Raw genomic sequence first — 7,074 nt, 5'->3', positions numbered from 1 at the left:
TCCTCATCCTATCCTTAACCTTAACCCAAACCCTCACCATAACCCTCACAATCATCCTAACCCTCACTCTTATCCTTACCCTCACCCGAACCCTAAAGCTCACCCTCAACCTAACGATCACCCTAACACTTACCCACACCCTAACACTCACCTTAACCCGAACCAGAAACCTAATCTTCAACCTAACCCTCAACCTAACCCTAACCTCACCGTCACCCTAATATTCACCCTAAACTTTACCATCACCCTAGCACTTACCCTAACCCTAAACCTAACCCTCACACTAACACTAACCCTAAACCTCAGCCTAACCCTTATACTAACCCTAAACCTAACCGTAACACTCAACCTAAGCCTAAACCTAACCCTAACCCTAACACTAAACCTCATCCTAACCCTAACCCTTACCCTCACCCTCCACATCACCCTCAGCCTAACCCTAAACCTAACACTCACCCTCAACCTCACCCTAACTCTAAATCTAAACCTAACCCTAACACTCACCATTACCCTCACCCTAAACCTAACCGTATCCCTAAACCTCACCCTAACCCCAAGCCTCACCCTATACCTCACCCTCACCCTAACCCTAACCCTAACCCTAACACTCACCATAACCCTCACCCTATCCCTAAAACTAACACTCACAATCATCCTCACACTAAACCTCAGCCTAATCCTTAAGTTCACCAGAACCTTAACACTAAACCTAACCCTAATCCTCACCATAACCCTAACCCTCATGCACACCCTAATCCTCACCCTCACCCTCACCCGAACCCTCACCCTAACACCCACCATAACTCTAACCTTAACCCTAATCCTAAAACTAACCCTCACCTTCAAACTCACCCTAACTCTAACCCTAACCCTAAAGCTAACCCTCACTCTCACCCTCACCTGAATCCTCACTCACACTAAAACTAACCCTAAACCTAACCCTACCCCTCTTCATAACTCTCAACCTAACCCTAACCCTAACCTTAACCTTCACCCTCACCCTGACCCTCCACCTCAGCCTAACCTTAACCCTAACCCTATTCCTATTCCTAACACTTGCCCTCACATTCAACCTAAAACTCTCCCTAATCCTAACCCTCACCCACACCCTAATCCTTATCCTAACCCTCACCCTCACCCTAACCCTCAACCTCACACTAAACATCACCCTAACCCTAACCCTCACCCAAACCCTTACCCCAACCCTCACCCTAACCCAAACCTCACCATAATCCAAACCCTCACACTATCCCTAACCCTAACCCTCACACTCACCCTAACCCTAACCCTAACACTAATCCACACCCTCACCTTATCCTCACTCTAACCCTAACCATAACCCATACATAAAAGAAAACCTCACCCTCACCCTCTCCCTCACCCTAACCCTCACGCTCAACCTAGCCCTCAACCTAATGCTAACATTCACCCTAACCCTAATCCTAACCCTCATCGTCACCCTCATCCTAACACTAAACCTAACCCTAACCCTCATCCTAACACTAACCATAACCCTAATTCTAACCCTAAAACTTACACTCACCCTAACCCTCACCCTAACCCTTACCGTCACCCTAACCCTAATGCTCACACTAAACCTAACACTCAACCTACCATATACCGAACCCTCAGCCTAACCCTCACCCTCAACCAAACACTAAACATAAACCTCACGCAATCCCTAAAAGTAACCCTAACCCTCGCACTCACCCTAAACCTAACCCTGACTCTAACCCTCACCCTAATCTTCACGCTAACCCTAAACCTCACCCTAAACCTAACCCTAACCCTCAAACTAACCCTAACCCTAACATTCACCCTAACCATCACCCTCACAATACCCCTATCCTTAATCTTAATCCTAACATTGACCCTCACACTCACTCTCAAGCTAACCCTAACCATAAGCCTAACCCTCACCCTCACTCTCACCTTAACCCTCACTCTCACCCTAAACTGCACCCTAACCCTACCCCTACCCCTCTCCCTAGCCTTCACCCTAATCCTAACCCTAACCCTAACCCCAACCCTAACCCTACCCCTAACCCTTACCCTCACACTAACCCTAAACCTAATGTTAACCCTCACCCTAACCCTAATCCTCACCGACACCCTAACCCTCAACCTCACCTGAACCCTCACCATCAGCCAAAATCTCATCCTCACCCTAATCCTCAACCTAAACATCACCCAAAAACTAACCATCACCCTAACCCTAACCCTAATCCTAACCCTCACCCTAACCCTCACCCTAACCGTTATCCTCACCCTACCCCTAACCCTAACACTAACCATAACCGTCACACTAGCCGTAACCCTTACACTAACCCTAACCCTAAATATAACCTTCAGCCTCACCCTAACCTTCACCCTCACCCTAAATATTACCCTAACTCTAAACCTCACCCTAACCCTATAGGTGAACCTAACCCTCACCCTCCCCTAACACTCACACTAACCCTAATCCTCACACTAACCCTAATCCTCACCCTCACTTTCACCCTCACCCTCAGCCTAAACCTATCCCTAAACCTAATCCTATCCCTAACCTTAAACCTCACCCTAACCCTAAACCTAACCATCACCCTCAACCTCACCCTCACCCCCACCCTCAACCTAAACCTCACCCTCACACTCACCCTCACACTAACCCACAACCTCAGCTTAAACATCACCCTAACACTAACCCTCACCCTAACCTAACCCTAACCCTCATCCTCACACTAACCCTAACCCTAAACCTAATCTTCACCCTAACCCTATCCCGACACCTCAACCTAACTCTCACCCTAATCTTAACACTAACCCTAACCCTAAACCTAAACCTAACCCTAACCCTCACCCTAACCCTCACCATCAACCTAACAATCACCCTAACCCTAAGCCTCAACCACACCCTAACCTTCACCCTAACCTTCACCCTCACCCGAAACCTCACCCTCACACGAATACTCACCCTCAACCTAAACCTCACCCTCACAATAAACATCAACCTAACCCTAACTGTCACCCTAATTCTAAACCTAACCCTCACCCTAACCCTAATCCTCAACCTAACCCGAACCCTCACCCTGACCCTCACCATACGCCTAACCCTAACCCTCACCCTAAACCTACCCTAACACTAAACCTCAACTTAAATCTAACCCTCACCCTAACACTAACCCTCACACTAAACCTAACCCTAACACTCACCCTCACTCTCAACCTCACCCTTACCCTAACCCTAACTCTGATCCTAACGCTAACCCTAATCCTAATGCTAAACCTAAACCTCAACATCACACTAACCCTAACCCTGACCCTCACCCTAACCCTAACCCGAACCCGAACCCGAACCAGAACCCGAACACTCACCTTAACCCTCACCCTCACACTAACCCTCACCCTAAAACTAACCCACCATCATAACCCTAACCCTAACCCTCCACCTCACCCTAACCCTAACTCTAACCCTAACACTCACCTTAAATCTCACACTAACACTATCGCAAATCCTAACACTCTCTCTCACCCTAAACTTCACCCTAATATTTACCCTCACCCTAACCTTAACCCTAACCCTCACACTAAACCTAACCCTCACCCTAACTCTAACCCTAAACCTAACCCTAATCCTAAAACTAACCCTCACACACACCCTCACCCTAAGCCTAACCCTCACCCTCAATATTACCCTAACCCTCACCCTCAAACTAAACATCACCCTAACCCTAACCCTCACCCTAAACCTAACCCTAACCTTCAGCCAAAATCCTAACCCTCATGCTACCCCTAACCCTAAACCTCATCTTCACCCTAGCCCTCATCCTAGCCCTAATCCTAACAATAACCCTAACCCTAACCCAAAAACTCTCCCTAACCCTAATCAAAACGCTAACACTCACCCTCTTCCTCACCTTCACCCTAAACTTCACCCTCAACCTACCCCTCACCGTAACCCTCACTCTAAACCTAACAGTCAACCTAACCCTAACCCTCACCCCTAAACCTAACCCTAACCCTCACCTTCAACCTCACCCTCACCATAAACATCACCCAAACCCTAACCCTCACCTTAACCCAAAACGTAACCCTAACCTTAACCGTCACCCTAATCCTCACCCTAACCCCAACGATAAACCTAACACTCACACGCAACCTAACCCTTACCCTAACACTTATCCTCACACTAACCCTAACTCTAACCCTAACCCTTTCCCTCACATTAACCCTAAACCTCACCCTAACCCTAAAACTAATCTAACCCTTTCCCTAACGCTAACCCTAATAGTAATCCTCACCCTCATACTAAACATCAAACTAACCCTAACCCTCACCCTAAACCTAACGCTAACCCTCACCCTAACCCTATCCCTCAACCTAACCCTCACCCTCCTCTAATCCTCACCCTAACTCTAACCCTTAACCCTACCTAAACGAAGCCCTCACCCTCACACTCACCCTCAAGCTAACCCTCACCCTCACCCTAGCCCTCACCCTAATCCTAACCCTACCCCTCACCCTACCCCTCACCGTAAACCTAACCCTCATCCTAAACCTAACCCTAACCCTCACCCCCACCCCAAACCTCATCGTCACCCTAACACTCAACCTAACCCAAACCCTCACCCACACCCTAACCCTCACATTCACCCGAAGCCTAAAAGTTACCCGAACCCTAAACCTCACCCTAAATATCACCCTAACCCTAACCCTCACCCGAACCCTCACACTCACCCTAACACTCACCCTCACCCTAACCTTCACGCTCACAATAAATATAACCCTAACCCTACCGCTGATCCTAACCCTAACCCTCTACCTAAACCTAACCCTCACCCTGACCCTCACCCTAACCCTAACACTTACCCTTACCCTTACCCTAACCCTTACCCTAACGCTAACCCTCACCCTAAACCTAACCCTAACACTTACCAACACCATAACCCTAAACCTAACCCTAACCCTAATGATAATTCTAAACCTAATCCTCACTGTAAACATAAGCCTCGCCCACACCCTAACCCTCACCATCACCCGAACCCTCATCCTCACCCTAACACTCACAGGAAAGCTAACCCTAACACTTATCATTAACTGAACCCTCACCCTTACCCTCACCCTAAGCTTAACCCTAACCCTAACCCTAAACCTCACCCTCAGCCTAAAACTAACCCTCACCCTAACGCTCACCCTATCGCTAACGCTAAACCTACACCTCACACTAACTCTCACCCTAACACTAACACTAACCCTCACATTAACCCTAATCCTCTCCCTATACCTCACCCTAACACTAACCCTAACCGAAAACCTAACCCTCACACTCACCCTCACCCCAACACTCACCCTCACCATAAACATCACCCTAACCTTAACCCTCATCCTAAACCGAACCCTGACCCTCACCCTAACGTCACCCTATCACTAAAGCTGACCCTACAACTCACCCTCACCCTAACCCTCACAATAACCCTTATCCTCACACTAATCCTAACCATAACCATAACCCTAACCCTCACACAAAACATAAGCCTCACCCAAAACCTAACCCTACACCTCAGCCTAACCCTCACCCTAAACCTAACCCTAACCCAAATCCTCATTCTATCCTTAACCTTAACCCAAACCCTCACCCTATCCCTCACCATCACCCTAACCCTCACACTTATCCTTACCCTCACCCGAACCCTAACCCTCACCCTCAACCTAACCCTCACCCTAACACGTACCCACATGCTAACACTCACCCTAACCCGAACCATAAACCTAACCTTCACACTAAACCTCAGCCTAACCCTAAACTTCACCGTCTCCCTAATATTCACCCTAAACTTTACCCTCACCCTAACACTTACCCTAACCCTAAACCTAACCCTCACACTAACCCTAACCTTCAGCCTAAACCTTATCCTAAACCTAACCCTAACACTCAACCTAAACTTAAACCTAACGCTAACCCTAACACTAACCCTCATCCTAACCCTAAAACTCACCCTCAACGTCCACATCACCCTCAGCCTAAACCTAATCGTAACCCTAATCCTAACACTCACCCTCACCCTCACCCTAACTCTAACCCTAAACCTAACCCTAACAGTCACAATCACCCTCACCCTAACTCTAACCGTATACTTAACCCTAACCCTTACCCTAACCCTAACCCTAACACTCACCGTAACCCTCACCCTACCCCTAACACTAACCCGACCCCTTATCCTCACACTAAAACTCATTCTAGTCCTTAAGCTCACCAGAACCCTAACCCTAATCCTAACCCTAATCCTCACCATAACCCTAACCCTCATGCACACCCTAACCCTCAACTGAACCCTCACCCTCACCCTCACCCTAACACTCACGCTAACCCTAACCCTCAACCTAACCCTAACCCTCCCCCTCACACTCACCATCAGCCTAAACCTCAACATAAACCTAACCTTAACCCACACCCTATAACCCTCACCCTTAACCTCACCCTCGCCCTAACATTTATCCTCCCCCTTTCCTATTAACCCTAATCCTAACGCTCACACTAACCCTAACCCTCACCCTAAAACTAACCCTCAACCTAACCGTAACCCTCACTCTTACCCTCACACTAAACCTAACCCTAAATCTAACCCTCACCATCAAACTCACCCTAACCCTAACACTAAACCTCACCCTCACCCTCACCCCAAATCTCACACTCACCCTAAACCTCACCCTAATCCTACCCCTACCCTCTCCCTAACCCTCACCCTAACCCTAACCTAACATTCACCCTAACACTTATCCTCACCCTAACACTAACCCTAACCTTCACCCTCACCCTGATCCTCACCCTCAAACTATCCCTAACCATAACCGTATTCCTAATCCTAATCCTCACCCTCACCCTCACCTAACACTAACCTTAACACTCACCATTACCCTCACACTAGGGATAACCCTTACCCTAATCCTAACCATAACCATAACGTTCACCGTCACCCTGACCCTCACCCTCAGCCCAACACAAACGCTAACCCTATTCCTAATCCTAACCCTCACCCTCACCCTCACCCTAAAACTAACACTAAACCTAACCCTCACCCTCACCCTCACCCT

Source organism: Dipodomys merriami, unplaced genomic scaffold (assembly GCF_024711535.1).
Source record: "Dipodomys merriami isolate MVZ:Mamm:240054 unplaced genomic scaffold, mDipMer1.0.p SCAF_66, whole genome shotgun sequence".
Lineage (NCBI taxonomy): Eukaryota > Metazoa > Chordata > Mammalia > Rodentia > Heteromyidae > Dipodomys > Dipodomys merriami.
Note: the sequence above shows the minus strand (reverse complement) of the source record.